This window comes from Dromiciops gliroides, chromosome 3, assembly GCF_019393635.1.
Source record: "Dromiciops gliroides isolate mDroGli1 chromosome 3, mDroGli1.pri, whole genome shotgun sequence".
In the NCBI taxonomy this organism is placed as follows: Eukaryota; Metazoa; Chordata; class Mammalia; order Microbiotheria; family Microbiotheriidae; genus Dromiciops; species Dromiciops gliroides.
Genome location: NC_057863.1, coordinates 338,412,028 through 338,426,169, shown reverse-complemented (window position 1 = coordinate 338,426,169; position 14,142 = coordinate 338,412,028). Strand labels below are relative to the sequence as shown.

The 14,142-nt window shown below is 40.4% G+C and overlaps 1 pseudogene; it reads right to left on the bottom strand.

Moving 5' to 3' along the window:
* Positions 1 to 306: 306 nt before the first annotated feature.
* On the bottom strand, positions 307 to 891 carry LOC122745339 (annotated as a pseudogene).
* Positions 892 to 14,142: the final 13,251 nt, after the last annotated feature.

Here is a 14,142-nt window from a genome sequence, read left to right as displayed (position 1 = left end):
CTTTATATTGTTGAATACAAAGAGGTAAATTTTTTTCCTTTATTTATTATACCAGGAACAGTCTCTCTGTGTCTCCGAATGACTGCTGATTGCAGTTGCTAGACGCAAAGTTCTCAAGGGGTGTGATGTGAGTTTCTCCCTGGCATGCTGTGAATTGCATGGAACTTATACTGGTGATCCATAGTCTTTCTAACTTAGAAGTTCAGTGTCCCACGATTCCTCATGTCAAAGGACGGTGCTATGTCATGAGTAAAACCAGTTTGAGAACCACTGAAGGGGTCTGTTTCAGGCAGCTGGCAGCTGAGTTCAGTCCATATCTCCTTTCCAGCTTGCCTTTATGGTGGAATGGATTCTCTAATGTTTTAGCCTTTCACGATTCATGTTCTCTACCCTGATTGTTTGAAGCACAGTGTCCTCCTTGGACGGCTCCTTGGGAGTCTGGCTGGCCTGGGCAATCATGTCTCTAATTTTCTGGAGACCAAACTGCGAAACTGATAGCGACTGGGATCAAAAGGAATCATCAACTCTCCTGATTTGCTGATCTTATTTTTGAACCAGACAGCAGTCTTTTCCTGGACAAGCTCTGCAATCCAGTCTGCTGTTGCTAAATGCATAACATTCTGCCCTCCAGGGCCACTACTCTTGGAATAAGATATTTGCTGGTGATCTATAGGAACGTCAATGTTGGCCTGCTTTGCATCATCCGGGACTTGCCAGGTAGTCTCCTGGCCATAGGAGTTCGGATAAAGCTTGGCTGAAGATGCTCTTGAACTCAGAGCTGGCGGCCTTCTTGTGAAAAGTACAGCAGAGGCAGCTGCCAGGCAGCTGAAGCAGAGCCAGTCTGAGCCAGGCCTGGCTCAGTAACTAAAGAAGTCATCCAGCGGTGGCCATGTTTCCTTCTCCTGCTTCTGGCGCCTCCTTATTAACCTCAAGATCAACATTGTATTTCTTGGCCCCAGCCAGCGAACCTCACCTCTACTCCATTTTCAACAATACATTTTAAATAAAATGCTATATCCTCTTTAAGATTTCATCACTTGGGGCAGCTAGATGGCACAGTGGATAGAGCACTGGCCCTGGATTCAGGAGGACCTGAGTTCAAATCCGGCCTCAGACACTTAATACTAGCTGTGTGACCCTGGGCAAGTCGCTTAACCCCAATTGCTTCACAAAAAAAAAAAAAAAAGATTTCATCACTTGAAATTCCTTTCTACTACCTTCTATCCTACTCATCACTGGTTCTATCCTTGCTCTTTGCTCTCCTATCCTGACCTCCACTTCCTCAACCCTTATTTTCCCAGCTGTCAACTTCCTCTCGGCATCAGTTGTCTATACGAGACTGATCCTTGGTTGTACATTTAATTTTGCTTCAACAAACACTTATCAAGAACCTACTGTATACAGAGCAGTATACTACAAACTAGTTGAGATAGAAAGACAAGAAGCTAAAAGATAAAACCTTTGTAGAATAATGGGGAGCAGGAGGGGGACATGATATACTCAACTATAATACATAAACAAATAAAAGATATGTAGGAAAAGCACTTTGTGAGATCTCAAGGGGATAAGACCATTGCCAACAAGGGAGCAAAAGCCAGGGAAGTACTTTGGTTAGATTTGGGTTGGGTTGGGTTGGGTTTTGAAGGATAGGAATTCCATAGGTTGAGGGGCAGGGAATTCAATACACAGGGTGTAGAGGGAATGATAGCAAAGTAGTCCAGTGGGGTACTCAAAGTTAAATAATGTGACATAAAACTGGAAAAGTAGGGTGTTATCATATTAGGGAAATCCTTGAATGCCAATTTGTAGCATGTGCATGCAGCAAGTACTAATAAATGTTGAAGCAAACTGGAACTTTATTCAGCATTAGGAAACTACTGGAAAAATTTAACTGGAGCAGCAACATGACCAGACATGTTTATAAGAAAACTGTCTAGCAATGGTGTAAAAGAGGCAGTAGAGAATGGAGATGGGACAAATCTCTTGGGGGAATACATTGCTGTAATTAATTGGTTGGAGATGAAAGCCTTACTAATGTTAATAGCAGTGAGAATAAAGAAATAGGAACAGATTTGAGGAAGAATACAGAAGTAGAGATGAGGAGACCTGAAGATTAATTAAATGTGAAAAGGAGGGGAAAGGAAATACCAAGGTTTAGAACATAGGAATAGTAACCTGAAAAAAAAAATAGTGAAAGCAGGAAGAGTAAGTTTAGGGAAAATGAGATAAAGCCTGTTTTTGAAAGGTTGAAGCTGAATATGCTGGTGGGACATGCAGGTGATGTGTTGTAAGCAGTTGAAGATGTAAGTAATGGAGCTCAGAAGAGAGGTTAGGGTTAAAGTTATAAGTGGGGCTAAAATTCTAAGTGAAACATTCTTAGACTGGGATCAAGGTATAGATTTCAGTAGGTCTAAGAATTTAGATGGGGGAAAATACATTTTTATTTGCACTAACTTTTGTTTTCCTTTGTAATCCTATGTATTTTATTTTATGCATTTAAAAACATTCTAAGAAAGTGTCTGTAGATTTTACCAGATTGTCAAAAGTCCATAGCATGAAAATTAAGAACCCCTGACCTAGATTTAGGAGTCAGCTGAATAGAAGTGATGTTTGAATCTGGGAGAGTAAATGAGATTGTCAGAGAAGAAACCATAGAGAGAAAGGAGGGACCAAAGGTAGAACTTTTGAGGAACACCCATGTGAGAAGTTAGGAAGCCAGTGAAGGAGCTAGAAAAAGCATTTATAGAGAGGCCGACTGTAAATTCCGGCTATCTAATTTAAGTTGGACAATCTTTGATTCATCTTGTTATTCCATCATATTCCATATTGTTATTGTTTCAGATGTTTTCCACTCTTAAAGCACTAAGCACAAGACAGATACTCACAAGGCCATCTGTCCTCCATGGACTCAATCTCTTCCCTGTCCCCTTCAAAATGTGTCTTCATCCATTCTTTGTTTCACAGGAAGAAACATCTACTTGTGCTATGCTTCTGACCCTGCCCCCTAATCTTTTCTCAACTCAACTGTCCCCCTCCCTCCCTTTCCATTGTTCTTACACCTTTCTTCCCCATCCTACTGGCCTTTGTGTTATTTCTCAAACAAAAACACTTCATCTCCTGAATCCAGGAATTTTTGCTAGCCATACCTTCATGCCTGGAATGCTTTCTTTCCCTTTTCCTGGCTTCCTTGTCTTCCTTTAAATCCCAGCTAAAATTCCTCCTTCCTACAAGAAGCATGTCCTAAGCCCTCTTAATTCTAGTCCCTTCCCTCTTTGATTGTTTCCAATTTATCCTGTATATAGCTTGTTTATATGTAGTTTACATATAGTCTCCCCCATTAAACTGTGAGCTCCTTGATAGGAGGAACTATCTTTTGCCCTTCTTTATATCTCCAGTGCTTAGCATAGGGCCTGGCATAGAGTAGGTGCTTAATAAAATGTTTATTGACTCACTGACTTTACCTAGTTCTATCACTATTTCCTCATCTCTTGCATTGCTAATCTCTCCTATTCCACTGCCTTTTCTGCTAACAAATATGTCCAGATTTTCCCTGTCCTAAAAGTCATTCCCCTGCCTACCTAAACTACTGTCATATCTCCTTTTCACTGCTAATTTTTTTTTTGGCAGGGCAGTGAGGTTTAAGTGACTTGCCCAGGGTCACACAGTTAGTAAGTGCCAAGTATCTGAGGTCAGATTTGAACCCAGGTCCTCCTGAATCCAGAGCAGGTGCTTTATCCACTGAGCCATCTAGCTGCCCCAACTGCTAATTTTTTAAAAAAAGAGTTGACTACTCTTTCTGCTCTGTTCAAGGTCATTAGGACACCTCCTAACTGCTAAATTCAGTGTGGGGTCTCCCCCCAGTGATTAACTTTGAATTTTCTGCGGCATGTGGCACTATTCTTGAAATGCTCTCCCAATCTTGACTTCTGTGACACTGCATCGACTTGCTTCTTTGACTAGATTCATAAGCATAGAGATCTATAGGTAGAAAGGTCATCTAGTCCAACCCTCTCATTTTACAGATGAAGAAATTGAAACTCAGAAAGATTGGATGACTTACCCAATGCCATACAGATTGTAAGATGAGAGGAAGGAATTGAATCCAGGTCACTCCAGAATCAGTGGTCTTTCTGTGATAATATACTGCCTCCAGTGATCTCTAATTGTCAAGGCAGATGCCCTTTTCTCAATCCTTATCCTTCTTGACCTCTGTAGCTTTGACATTGTCAACCAGCCTCTGGGTGTTCTCTCCCCCATGAGTTTTCGTGATACTGCTGTCTTGGTTCTCCTCCTGGTATGTAATCATTTCTCTCTCCTTTGCTGGGTTATCAGCCATTTTCTACCATCTAACTTTCCTAGTCCCTTTCTCTGTCTTGTAAGCAGCCATGGGTTCAATGATCATTTCTAAGTGTTTGATTGCCAGTTGTATATATCTAGGCCCACCTCTCTCCTGAGCTCCAGTTCTACATTAACAACTCCATATATTTACCCCCAGTCTCACTACCTTTCCATTCTTCCCCATTTTTGTCAATGGGTGCACAATCCTTTCAGGTACCAGTGTTCAAAACCTCACTCACCTTTTATCTCTTTACCTTATATATCTAATCAGTTGTCTGGTTCCACAACATCTGTCCCATCTGACCTCTCTTCTGTAGCATATAAACCTCATCAGCTCACACCAGGACTTTTGCAATACCCTCCTAATTAGTCTCCCTGCCCCTGTTCTCTCACCTCTCCAATTTGTCTTCCATATAACTGCCAAAGTGATATTCCTAAACACAGGTCTGATCCTGCCACTTCCCTATTCAGTAAACCCCAGTGGCTCCCTATTACCCTTAAGTAAGGGAGTCTTAACCTTTTTTGTGTCATGGACCTCTTTGGCATTCTGGTAAAGTATCTGCATTCCTTCTCAGAATAATGCATAAAAATAATGAATAAAATAAAACAGGATTACAAAGAAACTGTTTTATTGAAATATAGTTGTAAAGATATTTTTTAAAATGCATACATGTCAGAGCAGCTAGGTGGCGCAGTGGATAGAGCACCGGCCCTGGATTCAGGAGGACCTGAGTTCAAATCCAGCCTCAGACACTTAACACTTACTAGCTGTGTGACCCTGGGCAAGTCACTTAACCCCAATTGCCTCACCCCCCAAAAAAATGCATACATGTACTCCAGGTTAAGAATCCCTGCTTTAGGATGAAATATGAACTCTTCTGTCAGTTAAAGACCTTCACCACTTGGCTTCAACTTACTATTTAAGAATCATCATACATTACTCCCCTTCACACACTCTTCAGTCCTACCAAAGTGGTGTTCTTGCTTTTCCTCACACATGACACTCCATCCCAATGCTTTTGCAAAAGATGTCCCCAATTCCTGGAGTACGCTCCTTTCTGACTTCTGCCTCTTAAAATTCCTAGTTTCTGTCAAAGATCAGCTCAAAAGCCTTTTTGAGACTTTTCTTGAATCCCTTAGCTGGAAGTACCTGCACCCACTCCCTCTCTCCCATTTCCTTGAATTTATTTTGTCTATATTAAATGAAATTTTATTTGTAAAGTGTTTAGCAGAGTATCTGGCACATAGTAGATGCTCTGTCTTCCCTTCTGTTACCTATGTGTTATATGTTACAGTATCCACTTAGTAGAATGGAGGTTCCTTGAATGTATCAACTGGTTTGCTTTTATTTTTGTATCTCCAACACCTAGCTCAGGGCCCAACACATAAATGCTTAATAAATGTTCGATGAAAAACAATAAATAAATAAATGTTCATTGAAAAAAACAAAACAAAAAATAGATAAATAGATGAATGAATGTTCATTGATAAAAAAATAAATAGGTAGGGGCAGCTAGATGGCACGGTGGATAGAGCACCGGCCCTGGAGTCAGGAGTACCTGGGTTCAAATCTGGCCTCAGACACTTAACACTTACTAGCTGTGTGACCCTGAGCAAGTCACTTAACCCAAATTGCCTCACTAAAATAAATAAAAAAATAAATAAATAGGTAGATAGATAAACAAACAAATGAATGAATGAATGAATGTTTGTTGATTAATAGTTTCAGCCTTCAGTGTGAACGAGGTTGATCAGTTACCCCAGTTTGGACTCATCATTTCTAGCTATACCATGTGAGTATTGATGTATTGCCTCACTTTGCTTCAGTCCTGGTTTCAGTCTATACACAGCCATGGGACCCTTGTCCCTGTTTCCCAGTCCTAAGGTCTCCAGTTAAGCCATGATGTCCTTCCCATTTGGGTCTCAGGATACTGTGGAAGTGTGCCTAGGCCATCTCCCACCGTTCTAGGTCCCAGCTGATTGGTTCTCTTTCTTTTTTTTTTCTTTTTTTTTTTTTTTAGCGAGGCAGTTGGGGTTAAGTGACTTGCCCAGGGTCACACAGCTAGTAAGTGTTATGTGTCTGAGGTCAGATTTGAACTCAGGTCCTCCTGAATCCAGGGCCAGTGCTCTATCCACTGAGCCACCTAGCTGCCCCCTGGTTCTGTTTCTAGGAGGAATGATCGTACAAATTCAGGGGAAACCAATTCTGCCCCCCAAATGGCCCAAGATAATTGGGGCTGGCATTGTTTTATACTTAGGAAGACAAAGGGAGCTAGAAGCTTTAACAAATGCCGATCTAGGGCAAGCTGACACAAGCAGGACATATACCACCTGGGCAATAGGAGAAAAGGGGCGTACAGAACTGATTCACCCTAAGCTGTCCAAGAGTGAAAAGGGGAGATTTATTTCAACACAAGTAGGAAGTATAGCCCCGAGAGCCCTTTGGCAAAGAAGGCAGGGATTACAGGGCCCATGTATGCAAAAGACTTCCCATTTCAAAAGAGTAAGAAAGAGGCACTCTGGTCTGCAGAGGTCTCATGCCATTAATGTTCAGCTTACTCCACATGGACATACTACTAGAGTCTTCTGGGAAAGGTGATTGTAGAAGAGCTTCTGGAACATGTCAAAACATCAGAAGACAGTAAAGAACCCGAGTTGTAGGAAGGAAAATAAAATTATAGAAGTTAGTGCTTCTGGAAGCTGAGTTCTAAAAAATAGAGCTGCAGAGGCCAGTGAACAGTGTCTGAGCTGGGGTCTGCTAAGGGGAAAGCAACATGGCCTCAGGGGCCTCAGAGTGAGGCATTAATGTGGAGGAGCAAACCCTAAACTGCCCCTCTGGATAGAGCCTCGCTCATGACAGGACAGTAAGTCATAGAGACAGGTCTCTGATGGCTGCATTGCCCCCACAGATGGTGTCTCGGTTCTGTAGGGATTTGGATGTTAAGCCCTTTCTATGTGTCTATTTTTTAAATAAAATTCTATTTTAAGCTTTAGTGAACCTGAACATTTATATGTGTAGCTACCCCTAGGGAGTGCTAGATAGCAATAAGAGCTAACATTTATAAAATGTATTAAAGTTTGCAAACCGTTTTACGTACATCACCTCATTTTTAGGTCATTTGGATAACAAGCAATGATTTAGAAAAATTAGAGGTCACCAAAGTGTACCCAGGCCTTAGGTGTCTGGAGTTACATCATTCAGAAAATATTTTTAAAACCAATTATAAAACAAACAAATAAACAAAAAATCAATCTTGGGGAATTAGAGGTAAACACTGTTAATAGGTCTCATTTATAATAATAATGGCTTCCATTTGCATAGGTTGGTGGTTGGTTTTTTTGTTTTTTGTTTTTAATTTAGAAAGCTGGAAGATCTTGTAATAAGACTAAAAGTGTGTGTGTGTGTGGGGGGGGTGCAGCTAGGTTGGCTCAGTGGATAAAGCACCAGCCCTGGATTCAGGAGGACCTGAGTTCAAATCCAGTCTCAGATACTTGACACTTACTAGCTGTGTGACCCTGGGTAAGTCACTTAGCCCTCATTGCCCTGCAAAACAAAAAAACAAAAACAAAAAGAATAAAAGTGTGGATTCTGTGAAGGTGTCTTGAGGACCTGCCTAGCTGTGTTCAGAAAGATTCCTCACCAGAAAGTTGGCCAGTTTGGTGATACCCTTTTTCAGCCACAGCGATACATATTGAAATTGGAGTCTGTTTCAGTCTTTGCTATTATATCTTCAGCACTTAGCATAGTGCCTGACACATAGGAGGTGCTTAATAAATGCTTGTTGTTTGATTGACTAATCTACCAAAACACCAAAGGGTTGCTATCAGTTTACCAACAAAACTACATATCTCTAAAGCTATGAAGTATGTAATGCAATCAAATCAAATAAGTAAAAAAATTCCTTCATTATTCATTATTATTAATAACAATAACGGACATTTCCACATCTTGCAAAGTTCTTTACACACCATCATCTTATCTATTCTTCATAACAATCTTGTGAGGTAGGATACTACAGACTTTATTACTCCGATTTTACAGATGAAGGAACTGAGACTTAGAGCACATTAAGTGGCTTTGCTTAGGGTTACAGAGCCAGTAACTATCAGAGAAAAGCCTTCCTGATTCTATGTCCAACTCTCTTTCTACTACAATAATAAGAGGATGGAAGGATTTGTTACATCATCACAATAGGAGATATGACAATTTCATCATATTTATCAGCCATGTAAGAATCTTTGATATCACATGGGGATATGAGAAAATGGTTGTATCTCTCTAACACCCATCAGACTGGTAAAGCTGTAGAAAATGACATGTCAAAGGAACTGCAGGAAAATCAGCACATTAATGTATTGTTGGTGGCACCATGGGAAAAAAAAAGCACTAAACTATGCACACACTAGCAATATTACTACTTAGGTCTATGCCCATAGAGATCAAATAAAGGAAAAGACCTGTATGTACAAAAATATTTATAGCAGCTCTTTTTTGTTGTAGAAAAGAAGTGGGCAAAAGAAGTGTCCATCTGTTGGGAAATGACTAAACAAATTATGGCATGTGAATGTAATGGACTATTATTGTACCATGAGAAAAGAAAAAATGGACAGCTTTGCAGAGAACTGGGAAGACCTGTATAAAATGATTTGGAATGAAATAAGAACCAGGAAAGCTATATGTGTGTGTGTGTGTGTGTGTGTGTGTATATATAATATGTATATATTATCATCCTAAAGAAAAACCACTTTGAATGACTTGAGAACTCTGATCAATATCATGACAAAATCCAATTCCAAAAGGCTCATGATAAGGCTTTCTACTCACCTGCTGACAGAGGTGGACTCACAAGGCAGACTATGGCATACGTTATTAGATATGACCAATGTGGGAATTTGTTTTGCTCAACTATGTAGATTGGTTACAAGGCTTTCTTTTTATTTGTTTTTTTCCTCCCAGTGGGTGTGTGTCTGTGTGCTGTGGGAAGATGGGAGTGGGGTATAGGGGCCAAAATAGAAAAGAGGGCCCTTGAGGCATTTAAAAAAAAAAATACACTGAAGGAAGGACAGAAGGAAACATAGATAAGCAGGACAATCATGAAAGCTATAGTCAATGTAGTAATAAACCACAAGTCCAGAGTACCAAAGATTATGAAAGCTACCCCTGCCAGAGAGGTGACAGACTGAAAAAGTTGGATGAGATTTGGGAGATCATGACCAATGTAGGAAATTGCTTTGACTATGCATATTTATTATGAGTTATACTTTCTCTCTCTCTCTCTCTCTCTCTCTCTCTCTCTCTCTCTCTCTCTCTCTCTCTCTCTCTCTCTAATTGGGGAGGAGGGAAAAGAGATGGAAGGGACAGAAAATGAATGCTTTTTAATTGAAAAATGTTTTTTAAAGAAAGAAAATGGTGGCATGGCTAACAAAGTGGCAGCTGTCAGCTGTTTTCATTTTCAGTTTCTCTTTCATCCAGCTATATTATAATAAGTTTTTTACTTAGAACTAATCAAATATTTATTAAGCATCTATTATGTGCCACACACTATACTAGGCACTGGGATACAAATGCAAAGGCAGCTAGGTGGTGCAGTGGATAGAGCGCCAGCTCCAGAGTCAGAAAGCCCCGAGTTCAAATCAGGCCTCAGACACATTAGTTTTGTGACCCTGGGCAAGTCGTTTAACCCTGTTTGTCTCAGGTTCCTCATCTGTTAAGTGAGCTGGAGAAGGAAATGGTAAAACTACTCCACTATGTTTGCCAAGAAAACCCCAAATGAGGTCACCAGAGTCAGACACAACTGAAATGATGCAATAATAACATACAAATGCAAATAATAAAGGTCTCTACTCTCAAGGAGCTTCGATTCTGATGGGGGCTTGGGGAAAAAAAAAAGTACCAATATAATATATTCAAAATAAATATAAAGGGAATAAATGCAAAATAGATAAATACAAGGTAATCAGGAGGCAGCACACTAGCAGTTGGAGGGCATCAAAAAAGGCTGTGTAGAAAAGGTGGTATTTGAACTCTATATTGAAACAAGAGAGGGATTGTATGAGGTTGGAGGTGAGGGGAAAATACATTCCAGATGGCCAGTGCAAAGGTTTGACAGAGGGGAGATGGAATGCTGTGTGTATGAGGAAGAGAGGGAAGATCAGTTTAACTGGCTCACACATCTACAGGGAGTTTAGGGTCTGTGTGTAATGTACAACCAGGCTGGAAAGATGAGCCAGGGTGAGGTTGTGAAAGCCTTTAAAAGTTAAAAGGGGGCAGCCAGGTAGCACAGTAGATAGAGCACAGTCCTAGGATCAAGAGGACTTGAATTCAAATCCAGTTTCAGGGGGGCAGCTAGGTGGTACAGTGGATAGAGCACTGGCCCTGGATTCAGGAGGACCTGAGTTCAAAATCTGACCTCAGACACTTGACACTTACTAGCTGTGTGACACTGGGCAAGTCACTTAACCCCAATTGCCTCACCAAAAAAAAAAAAAAATAGGCAAACAAATGCAGTTTCAGACACTAACTAGCTGTGTGACCCTGGGCAAGTCACTTAACCCTGATTGCCTCTCCAATAAAAGAGAAGCTAAAAAGGAATCATTTCTGGCATAAGGTGTAAGGGAGCCACTTGAATTATGGAGAAGGAAAGTGACATTGGTGAGATCTGCACTTAAGGAATATCATTTTAGTAATTGTGTGTTGGGGAATGGAGTGGAGACTTGAGAGAGGGACATAAATTAGGAGGCGGCTGCAATAATCTAGGCAGGAGGTGATATGGGCCTGAACTAAGGTGGTTAGCTGTGTAAATAGACAGGTCAGATGTAAAAGATGTGGAATATGTAGAAACAGCAAGATTTGGCAACTAATTGGATACGTGGGGTGAAGGAGATCAAGGAATCCAGCATAATGCTGAATGGTGTGGATTTAGGGGGAAAGATAGGTTTGGACAAGAAATACACACACACACACACACACACACACACACACACACACACACACACAAAATCTGCTTTAAAAACAATAATTCTACAGGCAGTTTACCCTAGAAAGAGAAAGCTAACCTTTGAGCTGGAAGATATGAGTTCAAGACCTGCCCTTTATACATGCACAGGCTGTGTGACCCTGACAACTCGCTTAGTCTATCTATGCCCTAAATAGCTCTCTAAAACAGGGATTTTTTTTTTTAGTAAACTACATTTATATAGTACTTTAAAGGGAGATTTCCTTACAAAATATCGATGAGGTTGATTATTGCAACAATAATAATAGCCAACATCTATATAGTACCTTATATAGAGAATTTTCTTCAGAATAGCCCAGCAAAGTAAGTACCGTAAGATAGGGATTCTTAACCTTTTTTGTGTCATGGACCCTTGTGACAATCTGGTCAGGCCCACAGATCCCTTCTCAGAATTACATTAAAAAATTTTTAAAATTTTTTTTCCTCAATTACGTGTCAAAAATTAACATTGGGTTTTTTTATTTTAAGTTCCAACATAATTGTATTTTTAAATCATTGAAGGAAATGCTAAATTTTAGTTAAAGGTTAGTGTAAATGAAGATCTAATTTCTTTTTCTCATCCAAGTTCATGGATGCCCTGAAATCTATTTTGAGACTCCTTGGGTATCCACAGATCTTAAGCTAAGAAGCATAAGACTCTAAGTTTTAGAGCAGCAAGTGCTGTCCTGCATTGGTAGAGGAAGTTTCCTTACCAGGAGTTCTCACAGATCCAGACCAAAAAAAATTATATAACAACAACAATAAGAAGGAAATTATATTTGTTGTTGTCATTTTTCAGTCGTGTCTGACTCTTCCTAACCCCATTTGAGGGGTTTTCTTGGCAAAGATACTGGAGTGCTTTGCCATTTCTTTCCCTAGTTCGTTTTACAGATGAGGAAATTGAGGCATACAGGGTTAAGTAACTTACCCAGGGTCACACAGCTAGTGTCTGAGGTCAGATTTGAACTCAGGTCTTCCTGACTCCAGGCCTAGCACTCTATCTACTGAGTCACCAAACTACATTGGGGAATACAAGTGTCCTTTCCCCTTGTAACAACCTTGTATTGTGTTTTGCAAACCCTTAAGCATTATTTTCATATTAGCCCTAATTATTATTATTCTCAACACTTCTCCAGGGCCAAGATTATTCATTATAATTATACAGTGTTCCATTTCCACTTCCATGGAACATTTATTTTTAAGGTAAAACACTTAATCAGGACTGAAACAATTATTAAAGGAATAGGAAAGCACTCATAGCACACATATTCCAGGAATTAGGGTTTATCATTGCGCAAATAGCAGAGAAAACAGAGACATATGTCCCAGTGTGCAGAAGGAATGCCAGATTTCTCTTGCCCAGCTAAACCAAAGGTTAGGAAGATACATTCCAGAAGGATCTGGACCCCGGTTCAGAGTGGCTGATGCTTTTCATCATCTCATTTGTAAGATGAGCCTCTGTCCGCTGCCCTAAGCTTCCTCTTGCCAACTGATAAGCAGTCGATACTCCTTCTGTCCCTCTTCCTATATGAGGTACCATCTCAGAAGTCTCCTGATGCAATCTCCCTGTAGAGGCTGAAAAGAATTTAAGTCTTGGGAACATAAATCCCCATTGCTGAGGCTTGGAACCTAGTTAGAAATATAGTCCTTGACCATATTTTCTTTTTTTAAAATTTTATTTATTATTTTTTTTTTTTTAGTGGGGCAATGGGGGTTAAGTGACTTGCCCAGGGTCACAGAGCTTGTAAGTGCCTAGTGTCTGAGGCCGGATTTGAACTCAGGTACTCCTGAATCCAGGGTCGGTGCTTTATCCACTGCACCACCTAGCTGCCCCCACCCATATTTTCTATGTTCCAGTTATGTTAGCTTTTTGCTGCTGTGTGGCCTCTGTGCATGCTACAGCTCTTTGGAGCCACAAGTGAGAGTTCGAAGACAGGTGCACACCAAAGGTGGATAGATGAGCAGCCCTGAAAAGGTTTTGGCAAGCCCTTACACCACAAGTGCTAGTCCTCCCTGAATACCCCATACACTGTCTCAGCAGATGGGCTAAACCAGATTGAGGATAACCAACAGGCCTCAAACTCTCAGTGAGGTAGGGAGACATCTACCCCAACCAAACATGTGAATACTTCTGTGGGTGGAATGGGAGGATAAGAACAATTTGTTCCAATGGCCATGAAGGCAGCTGAAGCAGGTGCTGTGGAGTGCTTAGAGCTGGATTAGACATTGAAGACACCAAGTTCATCCACTGGATCCTGGACCATTGTCAGCCATCTTGACTTTTGTTTTGCCACTGGACTTAAATGATTCTGGAGGAGAGAGTAAGGCTGATTTCTTTGTGCAATTCTGCCTTACCTTAATCCAATTCATGTGCAAATCAGAACATTACCCTGATGTCATTGGTCCTCTTCAAAAATGAAAAATGAACAATAATTACATCAGCTATATTTGGGATGAGGAAAATCTAAGAAGCTATAATACTACTGGGAGGAAATATGATGATGACAATAAACAATACTTGTGTTTACTAAGTAGAATAATCTCCAAACAAGAAAAATAAAACAAAACTTATTTTAACAAGAATTGAAAGCCACGATAAGTGGAAAGATAAATGTAAACTCTTACACTTGGATTTAGAAAACTGACTGCATAAATAGGAAGTACTTTGTGGCACAATGAAAAGGACCTGGAGTCATAGGGTCTGGGTTCAAGTCCTGCCTTGGGTGTTTGCTGCCTTTATGACCTTGAGCAATTCATTTAACTTCTCCAACCTCATCTGTAAAAATGGGTGGTTGTCTAGTTGGCCTGT